The 23,401-nt window shown below is 50.5% G+C and overlaps 1 protein-coding gene across 2 annotated transcripts in view; it reads left to right on the top strand.

Annotated features, from left to right (window-relative positions):
- The window catches only part of LOC141273185 (caspase-7-like), a 274,614-nt gene that overhangs the window by 100,728 nt on the left and 150,485 nt on the right, over positions 1–23,401 (top strand). The window lies entirely within an intron of this gene.

Here is a 23,401-nt window from a genome sequence, read left to right as displayed (position 1 = left end):
ATGTCACCGCTGATCTCTGGTGATGGATAGGAGGCATTCTCAGTGATGTCACTGCTGATCTCTAGTGATGGATAGGAGGCATTCTCAGTGATGTCACCGCTGATCTCTGGTGATGGATAGGAGGCATTCTCAGTGATGTCACCGCTGATCTCTAGTGATGGATAGGAGGCATTCTCAGTGATGTCACCGCTGATCTCTAGTGATGGATAGGAGGCATTCTCAATGATGTCACCGCTGATCTCTAGTGATGGATAGGCGGCATTCTCAGTGATGTCACTGCTGATTTCTAGTGATGGATAGGCGGCATTCTCAGTGATGTCACCACTGATCTCTGGTGATAGGCGGCATTCTCAGTGATGTCACCGCTGATCTCTAGTGATGGATAGGCGGCATTCTCAGTGATGTCACTGCTGATTTCTAGTGATGGATAGGCGGCATTCTCAGTGATGTCACCACTGATCTCTGGTGATAGGCGGCATTCTCAGTGATGTCACCGCTGATCTCTAGTGATGGATAGGCGGCATTCTCAGTGATGTCACTGCTGATCTCTAGTGATGGATAGGCGGCATTCTCAGTGATGTCACCGCTGATCTCTAGTGATGGATAGGCGGCATTCTCAGTGATGTCACCGCTGATCTCTAGTGATGGATAGGCGGCATTCTCAGTGATGTCACCGCTGATCTCTGGTGATGGATAGGCGGCATTCTCAGTGATGTCACTGCTGATCTCTAGTGATGGATAGGAGGCATTCTCAGTGATGTCACCGCTGATCTCTGGTGATGGATAGGAGGCATTCTCAGTGATGTCACTGCTGATCTCTAGTGATGGATAGGCGGCATTCTCAGTGATGTCACCGCTGATCTCTAGTGATGGATAGGCGGCATTCTCAGTGATGTCACCGCTGATCTCTGGTGATGGATAGGCGGCATTCTCAGTGATGTCACCGCTGATCTCTAGTGATGGATAGGAGGCATTCTCAGTGATGTCACCGCTGATCTCTAGTGATGGATAGGAGGCATTCTCAATGATGTCACCGCTGATCTCTAGTGATGGATAGGAGGCATTCTCAGTGATGTCACCGCTGATCTCTGGTGATGGATAGGAGGCATTCTCAGTGATGTCACCGCTGATCTCTAGTGATGGATAGGAGGCATTCTCAGTGATGTCACCGCTGATCTCTAGTGATGGATAGGAGGCATTCTCAATGATGTCACCGCTGATCTCTAGTGATGGATAGGAGGCATTCTCAGTGATGTCACTGCTGATCTCTAGTGATGGATAGGAGGCATTCTCAGTGATGTCACTGCTGATCTCTAGTGATGGATAGGCGGCATTCTCAGTGATGTCACCGCTGATCTCTGGTGATGGATAGGCGGCATTCTCAGTGATGTCACTGCTGATCTCTAGTGATGGATAGGCGGCATTCTCAGTGATGTCACCGCTGATCTCTGGTGATGGATAGGCGGCATTCTCAGTGATGTCACCACTGATCTCTAGTGATGGATAGGCGGCATTCTCAGTGATGTCACCGCTGATCTCTGGTGATGGATAGGCGGCATTCTCAGTGATGTCACTGCTGATTTCTAGTGATGGATAGGCGGCATTCTCAGTGATGTCACTGCTGATCTCTGGTGATGGATAGGCGGCATTCTCAGTGATGTCACTGCTGATTTCTAGTGATGGATAGGCGGCATTCTCAGTGATGTCACCACTGATCTCTGGTGATAGGCGGCATTCTCAGTGATGTCACCGCTGATCTCTAGTGATGGATAGGCGGCATTCTCAGTGATGTCACCGCTGATCTCTAGTGATGGATAGTCGGCATTCTCAGTGATGTCACCGCTGATCTCTGGTGATGGATAGGCGGCATTCTCAGTGATGTCACCGCTGATCTCTGGTGATGGATAGGCGGCATTCTCAGTGATGTCACCGCTGATCTCTGGTGATGGATAGGCGGCATTCTCAGTGATGTCACTGCTGATCTCTAGTGATGGATAGGCGGCATTCTCAGTGATGTCACCGCTGATCTCTGGTGATGGATAGGCGGCATTCTCAGTGATGTCACTGCTGATCTCTAGTGATGGATAGGCGGCATTCTCAGTGATGTCACCGCTGATCTCTAGTGCTGGATAGGCGGCATTCTCAGTGATGTCACCGCTGATCTCTAGTGATGGATAGGCGGCATTCTCAGTGATGTCACCGCTGATCTCTAGTGATGGATAGGAGGCATTCTCAGTGATGTCACCGCTGATCTCTAGTGATGGATAGGCGGCATTCTCAGTGATGTCACCGCTGATCTCTGGTGATGGATAGGCGGCATTCTCAGTGATGTCACCGCTGATCTCTGGTGATGGATAGGCGGCATTCTCAGTGATGTCACCGCTGATCTCTGGTGATGGATAGGCGGCATTCTCAGTGATGTCACCGCTGATCTCTGGTGATGGATAGGCGGCATTCTCAGTGATGTCACCGCTGATCTCTAGTGATGGATAGGCGGCATTCTCAGTGATGTCACCGCTGATCTCTGGTGATGGATAGGAGGCATTCTCAGTGATGTCACCGCTGATCTCTAGTGATGGATAGGCGGCATTCTCAGTGATGTCACCGCTGATCTCTGGTGATGGATAGGCGGCATTCTCAGTGATGTCACCGCTGATCTCTGGTGATGGATAGGCGGCATTCTTAGTGATGTCACCGCTGATCTCTAGTGATGGATAGGCGGCATTCTCAGTGATGTCACCGCTGATCTCTGGTGATGGATAGGTGGCATTCTCAGTGATGTCACCCCTGATCTCTAGTGATGGATAGGCGGCATTCTCAGTGATGTCACCGCTGATCTCTAGTGATGGATAGGCGGCATTCTTAGTGATGTCACCGCTGATCTCTAGTGATGGATAGGCGGCATTCTCAGTGATGTCACCGCTGATCTCTGGTGATGGATAGGCGGCATTCTCAGTGATGTCACCGCTGATCTCTGGTGATGGATAGGCGGCATTCTCAGTGATGTCACCGCTGATCTCTGGTGATGGATAGGCGGCATTCTCAGTGATGTCACTGCTGATCTCTAGTGATGGATAGGCGGCATTCTCAGTGATGTCACTGCTGATCTCTAGTGATGGATAGGCGGCATTCTCAGTGATGTCACCCCTGATCTCTGGTGATGGATAGGCGGCATTCTCAGTGATGTCACCGCTGATCTCTGGTGATGGATAGGCGGCATTCTCAGTGATGTCACTGCTGATCTCTAGTGATGGATAGGCGGCATTCTCAGTGATGTCACCGCTGATCTCTAGTGATGGATAGGCGCCATTCTCAGTGATGTCACCGCTGATCTCTGGTGATGGATAGGAGGCATTCTCATTGATGTCACCGCCGATCTCTGGTGATGGATAAGCGGCATTCTCAGTGATGTCACTGCTGATCTCTGGTGATGGATAGGCGGCATTCTCAGTGATGTCACCGCTGATCTCTGGTGATGGATAGGCGACATTCTCAGTGATGTCACCTCTGATCTCTGGTGATGGATAGGTGGCATTCTCAGTGATGTCACCGCTGATCTCTGGTGATGGATAGGCGGCATTCTCAGTGATGTCACCGCTGATCTCTGGTGATGGATAGGAGGCATTCTCATTGATGTCACCGCTGATCTCTGGTGATGGACAAGCGGCATTCTCAGTGATGTCACTGCTGATCTCTGGTGATGGACAGGCGGCATTCTCAGTGATGTCATTGCTGATCTCTGGTGATGGATAAGCGGCATTCTCAGTGATGTCACTGCTGATCTCTAGTGATGGATAGGCGCCATTCTCAGTGATGTCACTGCTGATCTCTAGTGATGGATAGGCGGCATTCTCATTGATGTCACCGCCGATCTCTGGTGATGGATAAGCGGCATTCTCAGTGATGTCACTGCTGATCTCTGGTGATGGACAGGCGGCATTCTCAGTGATGTCACTGCTGATCTCTGGTGATGGATAGGCGGCATTCTCAGTGATGTCACCGCTGATCTCTGGTGATGGATAGGCGACATTCTCAGTGATGTCACCTCTGATCTCTGGTGATGGATAGGTGGCATTCTCAGTGATGTCACCGCTGATCTCTGGTGATGGATAGGCGGCATTCTCAGTGATGTCACCGCTGATCTCTGGTGATGGATAGGAGGCATTCTCATTGATGTCACCGCTGATCTCTGGTGATGGACAAGCGGCATTCTCAGTGATGTCACTGCTGATCTCTGGTGATGGACAGGCGGCATTCTCAGTGATGTCATTGCTGATCTCTGGTGATGGATAAGCGGCATTCTCAGTGATGTCACTGCTGATCTCTAGTGATGGATAGGCGGCATTCTCAGTGATGTCACTGCTGATCTCTGGTGATGGATAGGAGGCATTCTCAGTGATGTCACCGCTGATCTCTGGTGATGGATAGGCGACATTCTCAGTGATGTCACCTCTAATCTCTGGTGATGGATAGGTGGCATTCTCAGTGATGTCACCGCTGATCTCTGGTGATGGATAGGCGACATTCTCAGTGATGTCACCTCTGATCTCTGGTGATGGATAGGTGGCATTCTCAGTGATGTCACCGCTGATCTCTAGTGATGGATAGGCGGCATTCTCAGTGATGTCACCGCTGATCTCTGGTGATGGATAGGCGGCATTCTCAGTGATGTCACCGCTGATCTCTGGTGATGGATAGGCGGCATTCTCAGTGATGTCACCGCTGATCTCTAATGATGGATAGGCGGCATTCTCAGTGATGTCACCGCTGATCTCTGGTGATGGATAGGCGGCATTCTCAGTGATGTCACCGCTGATCTCTAGTGATGGATAGGCGGCATTCTCAGTGATGTCACCGCTGATCTCTAGTGATGGATAGTCGGCATTCTCAGTGATGTCACCGCTGATCTCTGGTGATGGATAGGCGGCATTCTCAGTGATGTCACCGCTGATCTCTAGTGATGGATAGGCGGCATTCTCAGTGATGTCACCACTGATCTCTAGTGATGGATAGGCGGCATTCTCAGTGATGTCACCGCTGATCTCTGGTGATGGATAGGCGGCATTCTCAGTGATGTCACTGCTGATCTCTAGTGATGGATAGGCGGCATTCTCAGTGATGTCACCGCTGATCTCTAGTGATGGATAGGCGGCATTCTCAGTGATGTCACCGCTGATCTCTAGTGATGGATAGGCGGCATTCTCAGTGATGTCACCGCTGATCTCTAGTGATGGATAGGCGGCATTCTCAGTGATGTCACCGCTGATCTCTAGTGATGGATAGGAGGCATTCTCAGTGATGTCACCACTGATCTCTAGTGATGGATAGGCGGCATTCTCAGTGATGTCACCGCTGATCTCTGGTGATGGATAGGCGGCATTCTCAGTGATGTCACCGCTGATCTCTGGTGATGGATAGGCGGCATTCTCAGTGATGTCACCGCTGATCTCTGGTGATGGATAGGCGGCATTCTCAGTGATGTCACCGCTGATCTCTAGTGATGGATAGGCGGCATTCTCAGTGATGTCACCGCTGATCTCTGGTGATGGATAGGAGGCATTCTCAGTGATGTCACCGCTGATCTCTAGTGATGGATAGGCGGCATTCTCAGTGATGTCACCGCTGATCTCTGGTGATGGATAGGCGGCATTCTCAGTGATGTCACCGCTGATCTCTGGTGATGGATAGGAGGCATTCTCAGTGATGTCACTGCTGATCTCTGGTGATGGATAGGCGGCATTCTCAGTGATGTCACTGCTGATCTCTGGTGATGGATAGGCGGCATTCTCAGTGATGTCACTGCTGATCTCTGGTGATGGATAGGCGGCATTCTCAGTGATGTCACTGCTGATCTCTGGTGATGGATAGGCGGCATTCTCAGTGATGTCACTGCTGATCTCTGGTGATGGATAGGCGGCATTCTCAGTGATGTCACTGCTGATCTCTGGTGATGGATAGGCGGCATTCTCAGTGATGTCACTGCTGATCTCTGGTGATGGATAGGAGGCATTCTCAGTGATGTCACCGCTGATCTCTAGTGATGGATAGGCGGCATTCTCAGTGATGTCACTGCTGATCTCTGGTGATGGATAGGCGGCATTCTCAGTGATGTCACCGCTGATCTCTAGTGATGGATAGGCGGCATTCTTAGTGATGTCACCGCTGATCTCTAGTGATGGATAGGCGGCATTCTCAGTGATGTCACTGCTGATCTCTGGTGATGGACAGGCGGCATTCTCAGTGATGTCACTGCTGATCTCTGGTGATGGATAGGCGGCATTCTCAGTAATGTCACCGCTGATCTCTGGTGATGGATAGGCGGCATTCTTAGTGATGTCACCGCTGATCTCTAGTGATGGATAGGCGGCATTCTCAGTGATGTCACCGCTGATCTCTGGTGATGGATAGGTGGCATTCTCAGTGATGTCACCCCTGATCTCTAGTGATGGATAGGCGGCATTCTCAGTGATGTCACCGCTGATCTCTAGTGATGGATAGGCGGCATTCTTAGTGATGTCACCGCTGATCTCTAGTGATGGATAGGCGGCATTCTCAGTGATGTCACCGCTGATCTCTGGTGATGGATAGGCGGCATTCTCAGTGATGTCACCCCTGATCTCTGGTGATGGATAGGCGGCATTCTCAGTGATGTCACCGCTGATCTCTGGTGATGGATAGGCGGCATTCTCAGTGATGTCACTGCTGATCTCTAGTGATGGATAGGCGGCATTCTCAGTGATGTCACTGCTGATCTCTAGTGATGGATAGGCGGCATTCTCAGTGATGTCACGGCTGATTTCTAGTGATGGATAGGCGGCATTCTCAGTGATCTCACTGCTGATCTCTAGTGATGGATAGGCGGCATTCTCAGTGATGTCACCGCTGATCTCTGGTGATGGATAGGCGGCATTCTCAGTGATGTCACTGCTGATTTCTAGTGATGGATAGGCGGCATTCTCAGTGATGTCACCACTGATCTCTGGTGATAGGCGGCATTCTCAGTGATGTCACTGCTGATTTCTAGTGATGGATAGGCGGCATTCTCAGTGATGTCACTGCTGATCTCTGGTGATGGATAGGCGGCATTCTCAGTGATGTCACTGCTGATTTCTAGTGATGAATAGGCGGCATTCTCAGTGATGTCACCACTGATCTCTGGTGATAGGCGGCATTCTCAGTGATGTCACCGCTGATCTCTAGTGATGGATAGGCGGCATTCTCAGTGATGTCACTGCTGATCTCTAGTGATGGATAGGCGGCATTCTCAGTGATGTCACCGCTGATCTCTGGTGATAGGCGGCATTCTCAGTGATGTCACCGCTGATCTCTAGTGATGGATAGGCGGCATTCTCAGTGATGTCACCGCTGATCTCTAGTGATGGATAGGCGGCATTCTCAGTGATGTCACCGCTGATCTCTGGTGATGGATAGGAGGCATTCTCAGTGATGTCACTGCTGATCTCTAGTGATGGATAGGAGGCATTCTCAGTGATGTCACTGCTGATCTCTAGTGATGGATAGGCGGCATTCTCAGTGATGTCACCGCTGATCTCTGGTGATGGATAGGCGGCATTCTCAGTGATGTCACCACTGATCTCTAGTGATGGATAGGCGGCATTCTCAGTGATGTCACCGCTGATCTCTAGTGATGGATAGGCGGCATTCTCAGTGATGTCACTGCTGATCTCTAGTGATGGATAGGCGGCATTCTCAGTGATGTCACCGCTGATCTCTGGTGATGGATAGGAGGCATTCTCAGTGATGTCACTGCTGATCTCTAGTGATGGATAGGCGGCATTCTTAGTGATGTCACCGCTGATCTCTAGTGATGGATAGGCGGCATTCTCAGTGATGTCACCGCTGATCTCTGGTGATGGATAGGCGGCATTCTCAGTGATGTCACCCCTGATCTCTGGTGATGGATAGGCGGCATTCTCAGTGATGTCACCGCTGATCTCTGGTGATGGATAGGCGGCATTCTCAGTGATGTCACTGCTGATCTCTAGTGATGGATAGGCGGCATTCTCAGTGATGTCACTGCTGATCTCTAGTGATGGATAGGCGGCATTCTCAGTGATGTCACGGCTGATTTCTAGTGATGGATAGGCGGCATTCTCAGTGATCTCACTGCTGATCTCTAGTGATGGATAGGCGGCATTCTCAGTGATATCACCGCTGATCTCTGGTGATGGATAGGCGGCATTCTCAGTGATGTCACTGCTGATTTCTAGTGATGGATAGGCGGCATTCTCAGTGATGTCACCACTGATCTCTGGTGATAGGCGGCATTCTCAGTGATGTCACTGCTGATTTCTAGTGATGGATAGGCGGCATTCTCAGTGATGTCACTGCTGATCTCTGGTGATGGATAGGCGGCATTCTCAGTGATGTCACTGCTGATTTCTAGTGATGGATAGGCGGCATTCTCAGTGATGTCACCACTGATCTCTGGTGATAGGCGGCATTCTCAGTGATGTCACCGCTGATCTCTAGTGATGGATAGGCGGCATTCTCAGTGATGTCACTGCTGATCTCTAGTGATGGATAGGCGGCATTCTCAGTGATGTCACCGCTGATCTCTGGTGATAGGCGGCATTCTCAGTGATGTCACCGCTGATCTCTAGTGATGGATAGGCGGCATTCTCAGTGATGTCACCGCTGATCTCTAGTGATGGATAGGCGGCATTCTCAGTGATGTCACCGCTGATCTCTGGTGATGGATAGGAGGCATTCTCAGTGATGTCACTGCTGATCTCTAGTGATGGATAGGAGGCATTCTCAGTGATGTCACTGCTGATCTCTAGTGATGGATAGGAGGCATTCTCAGTGATGTCACCGCTGATCTCTGGTGATGGATAGGCGGCATTCTCAGTGATGTCACCACTGATCTCTAGTGATGGATAGGCGGCATTCTCAGTGATGTCACCGCTGATCTCTAGTGATGGATAGGCGGCATTCTCAGTGATGTCACTGCTGATCTCTAGTGATGGATAGGCGGCATTCTCAGTGATGTCACCGCTGATCTCTGGTGATGGATAGGCGGCATTCTCAGTGATGTCACCGCTGATCTCTGGTGATGGATAGGAGGCATTCTCAGTGATGTCACCGCTGATCTCTAGTGATGGATAGGAGGCATTCTCAGTGATGTCACTGCTGATCTCTAGTGATGGATAGGCGGCATTCTCAGTGATGTCACCGCTGATCTCTGGTGATGGATAGGCGGCATTCTCAGTGATGTCACCACTGATCTCTAGTGATGGATAGGCGGCATTCTCAGTGATGTCACCACTGATCTCTAGTGATGGATAGGCGGCATTCTCAGTGATGTCACCGCTGATCTCTGGTGATGGATAGGAGGCATTCTTAGTGATGTCACTGCTGATCTCTAGTGATGGATAGGAGGCATTCTCAGTGATGTCACTGCTGATCTCTAGTGATGGATAGGCGGCATTCTCAGTGATGTCACCGCTGATCTCTGGTGATGGATAGGCGGCATTCTCAGTGATGTCACCGCTGATCTCTGGTGATGGATAGGCGGCATTCTCAGTGATGTCACCGCTGATCTCTGGTGATGGATAGGAGGCATTCTTAGTGATGTCACTGCTGATCTCTAGTGATGGATAGGAGGCATTCTCAGTGATGTCACTGCTGATCTCTAGTGATGGATAGGCGGCATTCTCAGTGATGTCACCGCTGATCTCTGGTGATGGATAGGCGGCATTCTCAGTGATGTCACCACTGATCTCTAGTGATGGATAGGCGGCATTCTCAGTGATGTCACCGCTGATCTCTAGTGATGGATAGGCGGCATTCTCAGTGATGTCACTGCTGATCTCTAGTGATGGATAGGCGGCATTCTCAGTGATGTCACCGCTGATCTCTGGTGATGGATAGGAGGCATTCTCAGTGATGTCACTGCTGATCTCTGGTGATGGATAGTCGGCATTCTCAGTGATGTCACTGCTGATCTCTAGTGATGGATAGGCGGCATTCTCAGTGATGTCACTGCTGATCTCTAGTGATGGATAGGCGCCATTCTCAGTGATGTCACCGCTGATCTCTGGTGATGGATAGGAGGCATTCTCATTGATGTCACCGCTGATCTCTGGTGATGGATAAGCGGCATTCTCAGTGATGTCACTGCTGATCTCTGGTGATGGACAGGCGGCATTCTCAGTGATGTCACTGCTGATCTCTGGTGATGGATAGGCGGCATTCTCAGTGATGTCACCACTGATCTCTGGTGATAGGCGGCATTCTCAGTGATGTCACCGCTGATCTCTAGTGATGGATAGGCGGCATTCTCAGTGATGTCACTGCTGATCTCTGGTGATGGATAGGCGGCATTCTCAGTGATGTCACCGCTGATCTCTGGTGATGGATAGGAGGCATTCTCAGTGATGTCACTGCTGATCTCTGGTGATGGGTAGGCGGCATTCTCAGTGATGTCACCTCTGATCTCTGGTGATGGATAGGCGGCATTCTCAGTGATGTCACCTCTGATCTCTGGTGATGGATAAGCGGCATTCTCAGTGATGTCACCGCTGATCTCTGGTGATGGATAGGCGGCATTCTCAGTGATGTCACTGCTGATCTCTGGTGATGGATAGGTGGCATTCTCAGTGATGTCACCGCTGATCTCTAGTGATGGATAGGCGGCATTCTCAGTGATGTCACTGCTGATCTCTAGTGATGGATAGGCGGCATTCTCAGTGATGTCACTGCTGATCTCTAGTGATGGATAGGCGGCATTCTCAGTGATGTCACCGCTGATCTCTAGTGATGGATAGGAGGCATTCTCAGTGATGTCACTGCTGATCTCTAGTGATGGATAGGCGGCATTCTCAGTGATGTCACTGCTGATCTCTAGTGATGGATAGGCGGCATTCTCAGTGATGTCACCGCTGATCTCTGGTGATGGATAGGCGGCATTCTCAGTGATGTCACCACTGATCTCTAGTGATGGATAGGCGGCATTCTCAGTGATGTCACCGCTGATCTCTGGTGATGGATAGGCGGCATTCTCAGTGATGTCACTGCTGATTTCTAGTGATGGATAGGCGGCATTCTCAGTGATGTCACCGCTGATCTCTGGTGATGGATAGGCGGCATTCTTAGTGATGTCACTGCTGATTTCTAGTGATGGATAGGAGGCATTCTCAGTGATGTCACCGCTGATCTCTAGTGATGGATAGGCGGCATTCTCAGTGATGTCACTGCTGATCTCTAGTGATGGATAGGCGGCATTCTCAGTGATGTCACCGCTGATCTCTAGTGATGGATAGGCGGCATTCTCAGTGATGTCACTGCTGATCTCTAGTGATGGATAGGCGGCATTCTCAGTGATGTCACTGCTGATCTCTAGTGATGGATAGGCGGCATTCTCAGTGATGTCACCGCTGATCTCTGGTGATGGATAGGCGGCATTCTCAGTGATGTCACCGCTGATCTCTGGTGATGGATAGGCGGCATTCTCAGTGATGTCACCGCTGATCTCTGGTGATGGATAGGCGGCATTCTCAGTGATGTCACCGCTGATCTCTGGTGATGGATAGGCGGCATTCTCAGTGATGTCACCGCTGATCTCTAGTGATGGATAGGCGGCATTCTCAGTGATGTCACCGCTGATCTCTGGTGATGGATAGGAGGCATTCTCAGTGATGTCACCGCTGATCTCTAGTGATGGATAGGCGGCATTCTCAGTGATGTCACCGCTGATCTCTGGTGATGGATAGGCGGCATTCTCAGTGATGTCACCGCTGATCTCTGGTGATGGATAGGCGGCATTCTTAGTGATGTCACCGCTGATCTCTAGTGATGGATAGGCGGCATTCTCAGTGATGTCACCGCTGATCTCTGGTGATGGATAGGTGGCATTCTCAGTGATGTCACCCCTGATCTCTAGTGATGGATAGGCGGCATTCTCAGTGATGTCACCGCTGATCTCTAGTGATGGATAGGCGGCATTCTTAGTGATGTCACCGCTGATCTCTAGTGATGGATAGGCGGCATTCTCAGTGATGTCACCGCTGATCTCTGGTGATGGATAGGCGGCATTCTCAGTGATGTCACCGCTGATCTCTGGTGATGGATAGGCGGCATTCTCAGTGATGTCACCGCTGATCTCTGGTGATGGATAGGCGGCATTCTCAGTGATGTCACTGCTGATCTCTAGTGATGGATAGGCGGCATTCTCAGTGATGTCACTGCTGATCTCTAGTGATGGATAGGCGGCATTCTCAGTGATGTCACCCCTGATCTCTGGTGATGGATAGGCGGCATTCTCAGTGATGTCACCGCTGATCTCTGGTGATGGATAGGCGGCATTCTCAGTGATGTCACTGCTGATCTCTAGTGATGGATAGGCGGCATTCTCAGTGATGTCACCGCTGATCTCTAGTGATGGATAGGCGCCATTCTCAGTGATGTCACCGCTGATCTCTGGTGATGGATAGGAGGCATTCTCATTGATGTCACCGCCGATCTCTGGTGATGGATAAGCGGCATTCTCAGTGATGTCACTGCTGATCTCTGGTGATGGATAGGCGGCATTCTCAGTGATGTCACCGCTGATCTCTGGTGATGGATAGGCGACATTCTCAGTGATGTCACCTCTGATCTCTGGTGATGGATAGGTGGCATTCTCAGTGATGTCACCGCTGATCTCTGGTGATGGATAGGCGGCATTCTCAGTGATGTCACCGCTGATCTCTGGTGATGGATAGGAGGCATTCTCATTGATGTCACCGCTGATCTCTGGTGATGGACAAGCGGCATTCTCAGTGATGTCACTGCTGATCTCTGGTGATGGACAGGCGGCATTCTCAGTGATGTCATTGCTGATCTCTGGTGATGGATAAGCGGCATTCTCAGTGATGTCACTGCTGATCTCTAGTGATGGATAGGCGCCATTCTCAGTGATGTCACTGCTGATCTCTAGTGATGGATAGGCGGCATTCTCATTGATGTCACCGCCGATCTCTGGTGATGGATAAGCGGCATTCTCAGTGATGTCACTGCTGATCTCTGGTGATGGACAGGCGGCATTCTCAGTGATGTCACTGCTGATCTCTGGTGATGGATAGGCGGCATTCTCAGTGATGTCACCGCTGATCTCTGGTGATGGATAGGCGACATTCTCAGTGATGTCACCTCTGATCTCTGGTGATGGATAGGTGGCATTCTCAGTGATGTCACCGCTGATCTCTGGTGATGGATAGGCGGCATTCTCAGTGATGTCACCGCTGATCTCTGGTGATGGATAGGAGGCATTCTCATTGATGTCACCGCTGATCTCTGGTGATGGACAAGCGGCATTCTCAGTGATGTCACTGCTGATCTCTGGTGATGGACAGGCGGCATTCTCAGTGATGTCATTGCTGATCTCTGGTGATGGATAAGCGGCATTCTCAGTGATGTCACTGCTGATCTCTAGTGATGGATAGGCGGCATTCTCAGTGATGTCACTGCTGATCTCTGGTGATGGATAGGAGGCATTCTCAGTGATGTCACCGCTGATCTCTGGTGATGGATAGGCGACATTCTCAGTGATGTCACCTCTAATCTCTGGTGATGGATAGGTGGCATTCTCAGTGATGTCACCGCTGATCTCTGGTGATGGATAGGCGACATTCTCAGTGATGTCACCTCTGATCTCTGGTGATGGATAGGTGGCATTCTCAGTGATGTCACCGCTGATCTCTAGTGATGGATAGGCGGCATTCTCAGTGATGTCACCGCTGATCTCTGGTGATGGATAGGCGGCATTCTCAGTGATGTCACCGCTGATCTCTGGTGATGGATAGGCGGCATTCTCAGTGATGTCACCGCTGATCTCTAATGATGGATAGGCGGCATTCTCAGTGATGTCACCGCTGATCTCTGGTGATGGATAGGCGGCATTCTCAGTGATGTCACCGCTGATCTCTAGTGATGGATAGGCGGCATTCTCAGTGATGTCACCGCTGATCTCTAGTGATGGATAGTCGGCATTCTCAGTGATGTCACCGCTGATCTCTGGTGATGGATAGGCGGCATTCTCAGTGATGTCACCGCTGATCTCTAGTGATGGATAGGCGGCATTCTCAGTGATGTCACCACTGATCTCTAGTGATGGATAGGCGGCATTCTCAGTGATGTCACCGCTGATCTCTGGTGATGGATAGGCGGCATTCTCAGTGATGTCACTGCTGATCTCTAGTGATGGATAGGCGGCATTCTCAGTGATGTCACCGCTGATCTCTAGTGATGGATAGGCGGCATTCTCAGTGATGTCACCGCTGATCTCTAGTGATGGATAGGCGGCATTCTCAGTGATGTCACCGCTGATCTCTAGTGATGGATAGGCGGCATTCTCAGTGATGTCACCGCTGATCTCTAGTGATGGATAGGAGGCATTCTCAGTGATGTCACCACTGATCTCTAGTGATGGATAGGCGGCATTCTCAGTGATGTCACCGCTGATCTCTGGTGATGGATAGGCGGCATTCTCAGTGATGTCACCGCTGATCTCTGGTGATGGATAGGCGGCATTCTCAGTGATGTCACCGCTGATCTCTGGTGATGGATAGGCGGCATTCTCAGTGATGTCACCGCTGATCTCTAGTGATGGATAGGCGGCATTCTCAGTGATGTCACCGCTGATCTCTGGTGATGGATAGGAGGCATTCTCAGTGATGTCACCGCTGATCTCTAGTGATGGATAGGCGGCATTCTCAGTGATGTCACCGCTGATCTCTGGTGATGGATAGGCGGCATTCTCAGTGATGTCACCGCTGATCTCTGGTGATGGATAGGAGGCATTCTCAGTGATGTCACTGCTGATCTCTGGTGATGGATAGGCGGCATTCTCAGTGATGTCACTGCTGATCTCTGGTGATGGATAGGCGGCATTCTCAGTGATGTCACTGCTGATCTCTGGTGATGGATAGGCGGCATTCTCAGTGATGTCACTGCTGATCTCTGGTGATGGATAGGCGGCATTCTCAGTGATGTCACTGCTGATCTCTGGTGATGGATAGGCGGCATTCTCAGTGATGTCACTGCTGATCTCTGGTGATGGATAGGCGGCATTCTCAGTGATGTCACTGCTGATCTCTGGTGATGGATAGGAGGCATTCTCAGTGATGTCACCGCTGATCTCTAGTGATGGATAGGCGGCATTCTCAGTGATGTCACTGCTGATCTCTGGTGATGGATAGGCGGCATTCTCAGTGATGTCACCGCTGATCTCTAGTGATGGATAGGCGGCATTCTTAGTGATGTCACCGCTGATCTCTAGTGATGGATAGGCGGCATTCTCAGTGATGTCACTGCTGATCTCTGGTGATGGACAGGCGGCATTCTCAGTGATGTCACTGCTGATCTCTGGTGATGGATAGGCGGCATTCTCAGTAATGTCACCGCTGATCTCTGGTGATGGATAGGCGGCATTCTTAGTGATGTCACCGCTGATCTCTAGTGATGGATAGGCGGCATTCTCAGTGATGTCACCGCTGATCTCTGGTGATGGATAGGTGGCATTCTCAGTGATGTCACCCCTGATCTCTAGTGATGGATAGGCGGCATTCTCAGTGATGTCACCGCTGATCTCTAGTGATGGATAGGCGGCATTCTTAGTGATGTCACCGCTGATCTCTAGTGATGGATAGGCGGCATTCTCAGTGATGTCACCGCTGATCTCTGGTGATGGATAGGCGGCATTCTCAGTGATGTCACCCCTGATCTCTGGTGATGGATAGGCGGCATTCTCAGTGATGTCACCGCTGATCTCTGGTGATGGATAGGCGGCATTCTCAGTGATGTCACTGCTGATCTCTAGTGATGGATAGGCGGCATTCTCAGTGATGTCACTGCTGATCTCTAGTGATGGATAGGCGGCATTCTCAGTGATGTCACGGCTGATTTCTAGTGATGGATAGGCGGCATTCTCAGTGATCTCACTGCTGATCTCTAGTGATGGATAGGCGGCATTCTCAGTGATGTCACCGCTGATCTCTGGTGATGGATAGGCGGCATTCTCAGTGATGTCACTGCTGATTTCTAGTGATGGATAGGCGGCATTCTCAGTGATGTCACCACTGATCTCTGGTGATAGGCGGCATTCTCAGTGATGTCACTGCTGATTTCTAGTGATGGATAGGCGGCATTCTCAGTGATGTCACTGCTGATCTCTGGTGATGGATAGGCGGCATTCTCAGTGATGTCACTGCTGATTTCTAGTGATGAATAGGCGGCATTCTCAGTGATGTCACCACTGATCTCTGGTGATAGGCGGCATTCTCAGTGATGTCACCGCTGATCTCTAGTGATGGATAGGCGGCATTCTCAGTGATGTCACTGCTGATCTCTAGTGATGGATAGGCGGCATTCTCAGTGATGTCACCGCTGATCTCTGGTGATAGGCGGCATTCTCAGTGATGTCACCGCTGATCTCTAGTGATGGATAGGCGGCATTCTCAGTGATGTCACCGCTGATCTCTAGTGATGGATAGGCGGCATTCTCAGTGATGTCACCGCTGATCTCTGGTGATGGATAGGAGGCATTCTCAGTGATGTCACTGCTGATCTCTAGTGATGGATAGGAGGCATTCTCAGTGATGTCACTGCTGATCTCTAGTGATGGATAGGCGGCATTCTCAGTGATGTCACCGCTGATCTCTGGTGATGGATAGGCGGCATTCTCAGTGATGTCACCACTGATCTCTAGTGATGGATAGGCGGCATTCTCAGTGATGTCACCGCTGATCTCTAGTGATGGATAGGCGGCATTCTCAGTGATGTCACTGCTGATCTCTAGTGATGGATAGGCGGCATTCTCAGTGATGTCACCGCTGATCTCTGGTGATGGATAGGAGGCATTCTCAGTGATGTCACTGCTGATCTCTAGTGATGGATAGGCGGCATTCTTAGTGATGTCACCGCTGATCTCTAGTGATGGATAGGCGGCATTCTCAGTGATGTCACCGCTGATCTCTGGTGATGGATAGGCGGCATTCTCAGTGATGTCACCCCTGATCTCTGGTGATGGATAGGCGGCATTCTCAGTGATGTCACCGCTGATCTCTGGTGATGGATAGGCGGCATTCTCAGTGATGTCACTGCTGATCTCTAGTGATGGATAGGCGGCATTCTCAGTGATGTCACTGCTGATCTCTAGTGATGGATAGGCGGCATTCTCAGTGATGTCACGGCTGATTTCTAGTGATGGATAGGCGGCATTCTCAGTGATCTCACTGCTGATCTCTAGTGATGGATAGGCGGCATTCTCAGTGATATCACCGCTGATCTCTGGTGATGGATAGGCGGCATTCTCAGTGATGTCACTGCTGATTTCTAGTGATGGATAGGCGGCATTCTCAGTGATGTCACCACTGATCTCTGGTGATAGGCGGCATTCTCAGTGATGTCACTGCTGATTTCTAGTGATGGATAGGCGGCATTCTCAGTGATGTCACTGCTGATCTCTGGTGATGGATAGGCGGCATTCTCAGTGATGTCACTGCTGATTTCTAGTGATGGATAGGCGGCATTCTCAGTGATGTCACCACTGATCTCTGGTGATAGGCGGCATTCTCAGTGATGTCACCGCTGATCTCTAGTGATGGATAGGCGGCATTCTCAGTGATGTCACTGCTGATCTCTAGTGATGGATAGGCGGCATTCTCAGTGATGTCACCGCTGATCTCTGGTGATAGGCGGCATTCTCAGTGATGTCACCGCTGATCTCTAGTGATGGATAGGCGGCATTCTCAGTGATGTCACCGCTGATCTCTAGTGATGGATAGGCGGCATTCTCAGTGATGTCACCGCTGATCTCTGGTGATGGATAGGAGGCATTCTCAGTGATGTCACTGCTGATCTCTAGTGATGGATAGGAGGCATTCTCAGTGATGTCACTGCTGATCTCTAGTGATGGATAGGAGGCATTCTCAGTGATGTCACCGCTGATCTCTGGTGATGGATAGGCGGCATTCTCAGTGATGTCACCACTGATCTCTAGTGATGGATAGGCGGCATTCTCAGTGATGTCACCGCTGATCTCTAGTGATGGATAGGCGGCATTCTCAGTGATGTCACTGCTGATCTCTAGTGATGGATAGGCGGCATTCTCAGTGATGTCACCGCTGATCTCTGGTGATGGATAGGCGGCATTCTCAGTGATGTCACCGCTGATCTCTGGTGATGGATAGGAGGCATTCTCAGTGATGTCACCGCTGATCTCTAGTGATGGATAGGAGGCATTCTCAGTGATGTCACTGCTGATCTCTAGTGATGGATAGGCGGCATTCTCAGTGATGTCACCGCTGATCTCTGGTGATGGATAGGCGGCATTCTCAGTGATGTCACCACTGATCTCTAGTGATGGATAGGCGGCATTCTCAGTGATGTCACCACTGATCTCTAGTGATGGATAGGCGGCATTCTCAGTGATGTCACCGCTGATCTCTGGTGATGGATAGGAGGCATTCTTAGTGATGTCACTGCTGATCTCTAGTGATGGATAGGAGGCATTCTCAGTGATGTCACTGCTGATCTCTAGTGATGGATAGGCGGCATTCTCAGTGATGTCACCGCTGATCTCTGGTGATGGATAGGCGGCATTCTCAGTGATGTCACCGCTGATCTCTGGTGATGGATAGGCGGCATTCTCAGTGATGTCACCGCTGATCTCTGGTGATGGATAGGAGGCATTCTTAGTGATGTCACTGCTGATCTCTAGTGATGGATAGGAGGCATTCTCAGTGATGTCACTGCTGATCTCTAGTGATGGATAGGCGGCATTCTCAGTGATGTCACCGCTGATCTCTGGTGATGGATAGGCGGCATTCTCAGTGATGTCACCACTGATCTCTAGTGATGGATAGGCGGCATTCTCAGTGATGTCACCGCTGATCTCTAGTGATGGATAGGCGGCATTCTCAGTGATGTCACTGCTGATCTCTAGTGATGGATAGGCGGCATTCTCAGTGATGTCACCGCTGATCTCTGGTGATGGATAGGAGGCATTCTCAGTGATGTCACTGCTGATCTCTGGTGATGGATAGTCGGCATTCTCAGTGATGTCACTGCTGATCTCTAGTGATGGATAGGCGGCATTCTCAGTGATGTCACTGCTGATCTCTAGTGATGGATAGGCGCCATTCTCAGTGATGTCACCGCTGATCTCTGGTGATGGATAGGAGGCATTCTCATTGATGTCACCGCTGATCTCTGGTGATGGATAAGCGGCATTCTCAGTGATGTCACTGCTGATCTCTGGTGATGGACAGGCGGCATTCTCAGTGATGTCACTGCTGATCTCTGGTGATGGATAGGCGGCATTCTCAGTGATGTCACCACTGATCTCTGGTGATAGGCGGCATTCTCAGTGATGTCACCGCTGATCTCTAGTGATGGATAGGCGGCATTCTCAGTGATGTCACTGCTGATCTCTGGTGATGGATAGGCGGCATTCTCAGTGATGTCACCGCTGATCTCTGGTGATGGATAGGAGGCATTCTCAGTGATGTCACTGCTGATCTCTGGTGATGGGTAGGCGGCATTCTCAGTGATGTCACCTCTGATCTCTGGTGATGGATAGGAGGCATTCTCAGTGATGTCACTGCTGATCTCTAGTGATGGATAGGCGGCATTCTCAGTGATGTCACCTCTGATCTCTGGTGATGGATAGGAGGCATTCTCAGTGATGTCACCGCTGATCTCTAGTGATGGATAGGCGGCATTCTCAGTGATGTCACCTCTGATCTCTGGTGATGGATAAGCGGCATTCTCAGTGATGTCACCGCTGATCTCTGGTGATGGATAGGCGGCATTCTCAGTGATGTCACTGCTGATCTCTGGTGATGGATAGGTGGCATTCTCAGTGATGTCACCGCTGATCTCTAGTGATGGATAGGCGGCATTCTCAGTGATGTCACTGCTGATCTCTAGTGATGGATAGGCGGCATTCTCAGTGATGTCACTGCTGATCTCTAGTGATGGATAGGCGGCATTCTCAGTGATGTCACCGCTGATCTCTAGTGATGGATAGGAGGCATTCTCAGTGATGTCACTGCTGATCTCTAGTGATGGATAGGCGGCATTCTCAGTGATGTCACTGCTGATCTCTAGTGATGGATAGGCGGCATTCTCAGTGATGTCACCGCTGATCTCTGGTGATGGATAGGCGGCATTCTCAGTGATGTCACCACTGATCTCTAGTGATGGATAGGCGGCATTCTCAGTGATGTCACCGCTGATCTCTGGTGATGGATAGGCGGCATTCTCAGTGATGTCACTGCTGATTTCTAGTGATGGATAGGCGGCATTCTCAGTGATGTCACCGCTGATCTCTGGTGATGGATAGGCGGCATTCTTAGTGATGTCACTGCTGATTTCTAGTGATGGATAGGAGGCATTCTCAGTGATGTCACCGCTGATCTCTAGTGATGGATAGGCGGCATTCTCAGTGATGTCACTGCTGATCTCTAGTGATGGATAGGCGGCATTCTCAGTGATGTCACCGCTGATCTCTAGTGATGGATAGGCGGCATTCTCAGTGATGTCACTGCTGATCTCTAGTGATGGATAGGCGGCATTCTCAGTGATGTCACCGCTGATCTCTGGTGATGGATAGGCGGCATTCTCAGTGATGTCACCGCTGATCTCTGGTGATGGATAGGCGGCATTCTCAGTGATGTCACCGCTGATCTCTGGTGATGGATAGTCGGCATTCTCAGTGATGTCACCGCTGATCTCTGGTGATGGATAGGCGGCATTCTCAGTGATGTCACTGCTGATTTCTAGTGATGGATAGGCGGCATTCTCAGTGATGTCACTGCTGATTTCTTGTGATGGATAGGCGGCATTCTCAGTGATGTCACCGCTGATATCTGGTGATGGATAGGCAGCATTCTCAGTGATGTCACCGCTGATCTCTAGTGATGGATAGGCGGCATTCTCAGTGATGTCACTGCTGATCTCTAGTGATGGATAGGAGGCATTCTCAGTGATGTCACCGCTGATCTCTAGTGATGGATAGGCGGCATTCTCAGTGATGTCACTGCTGATCTCTAGTGATGGATAGGCGGCATTCTCAGTGATGTCACTGCTGATCTCTAGTGATGGATAGGCGGCATTCTCAGTGATGTCACCGCTGATCTCTGGTGATGGATAGGCGGCATTCTCAGTGATGTCACTGCTGATTTCTTGTGATGGATAGGAGGCATTCTCAGTGATGTCACTGCTGATTTCTAGTGATGGATAGGAGGCATTCTCAGTGATGTCACCGCTGATCTCTAGTGATGGATAGGCGGCATTCTCAGTGATGTCACCGCTGATCTCTGGTGATGGATAGGCGGCATTCTCAGTGATGTCACTGCTGATTTCTTGTGATGGATAGGCGGCATTCTCAGTGATGTCACTGCTGATTTCTAGTGATGGATAGGCGGCATTCTCAGTGATGTCACCGCTGATCTCTGGTGATGGATAGGCGGCATTCTCAGTGATGTCACCGCTGATATCTGGTGATGGATAGGCGGCATTCTCAGTGGTGTCACCTCTGATCTCTGGTGATGGATAGGCGGCATTCTCAGTGATGTCACCGCTGATCTCTAGTGATGGATAGGCGGCATTCTCAGTGATGTCACTGCTGATCTCTAGTGATGGATAGGCGGCATTCTCAGTGATGTCACTGCTGATCTCTAGTGATGGATAGGCGGCATTCTCAGTGATGTCACCGCTGATCTCTGGTGATGGATAGGCGGCATTCTCAGTGATGTCACCACTGATCTCTAGTGATGGATAGGCGGCATTCTCAGTGATGTCACCGCTGATCTCTGGTGATGGATAGACGGCATTCCCAGTGATGTCACCGCTGATCTCTAGTGATGGATAGGCGGCATTCTCAGTGATGTCACCGCTGATCTCTGTTGATGGATAGGCGGCATTCTCAGTGATGTCACCGCTGATCTCTAGTGATGGATAGGAGGCATTCTCAGTGATGTTACCGCTGATCTCTAGTGATGGATAGGCGGCATTCTCAGTGATGTCACCGCTGATCTCTGGTGATGGATAGGCGGCATTCTCAGTGATGTCACCGCTGATCTCTGGTGATGGATAGGCGGCATTCTCAGTGATGTCACCGCTGATCTCTAGTGATGGATAGGCGGCATTCTCAGTGATGTCACCGTTGATCTCTAGTGATGGATAGGCGGCATTCTCAGTGATGTCACCGTTGATCTCTAGTGATGGATAGGCGGCATTCTCAGTGATGTCACCGCTGATCTCTGGTGATGGATAGGCGACATTCTCAGTGATGTCACCGCTGATCTCTAGTGATGGATAGGTGGCATTCTCAGTGATGTCACCGCTGATCTCTAGTGATGGATAGGCGCCATTCTCAGTGATGTCACCGCTGATCTCTGGTGATGGATAGGAGGCATTCTCATTGATGTCACCGCCGATCTCTGGTGATGGATAAGCGGCATTCTCAGTGATGTCACTGCTGATCTCTGGTGATGGACAGGCGGCATTCTCAGTGATGTCACTGCTGATCTCTGGTGATGGATAGGCGGCATTCTCAGTGATGTCACCGCTGATCTCTGGTGATGGATAGGCGACATTCTCAGTGATGTCACCTCTGATCTCTGGTGATGGATAGGTGGCATTCTCAGTGATGTCACCGCTGATCTCTGGTGATGGATAGGCGGCATTCTCAGTGATGTCACCGCTGATCTCTGGTGATGGATAGGAGGCATTCTCATTGATGTCACCGCTGATCTCTGGTGATGGATAAGCGGCATTCTCAGTGATGTCACTGCTGATCTCTGGTGATGGACAGGCGGCATTCTCAGTGATGTCATTGCTGATCTCTGGTGATGGATAAGCGGCATTCTCAGTGATGTCACTGCTGATCTCTAGTGATGGATAGGCGGCATTCTCAGTGATGTCACTGCTGATCTCTGGTGATGGATAGGAGGCATTCTCAGTGATGTCACCGCTGATCTCTGGTGATGGATAGGCGACATTCTCAGTGATGTCACCTCTGATCTCTGGTGATGGATAGGTGGCATTCTCAGTGATGTCACCGCTGATCTCTGGTGATGGATAGGCGACATTCTCAGTGATGTCACCTCTGATCTCTGGTGATGGATAGGTGGCATTCTCAGTGATGTCACCGCTGATCTCTAGTGATGGATAGGCGGCATTCTCAGTGATGTCACCGCTGATCTCTGGTGATGGATAGGCGGCATTCTCAGTGATGGCACCGCTGATCTCTTGTGATGGATAGGCGGCATTCTCAGTGATGTCACCGCTGATCTCTAATGATGGATAGGCGGCATTCTCAGTGATGTCACCGCTGATCTCTAGTGATGGATAGGCGGCATTCTCAGTGATGTCACCGCTGATCTCTGGTGAT

Source organism: Phyllobates terribilis, unplaced genomic scaffold, assembly GCF_046119375.1.
Source record: "Phyllobates terribilis strain yellow unplaced genomic scaffold, ASM4611937v1 Scaffold_5__5_contigs__length_657084704, whole genome shotgun sequence".
Taxonomy (NCBI): domain Eukaryota; kingdom Metazoa; phylum Chordata; class Amphibia; order Anura; family Dendrobatidae; genus Phyllobates; species Phyllobates terribilis.
Note: the sequence above shows the minus strand (reverse complement) of the source record. Positions and strands in the feature narration are given on the sequence as shown.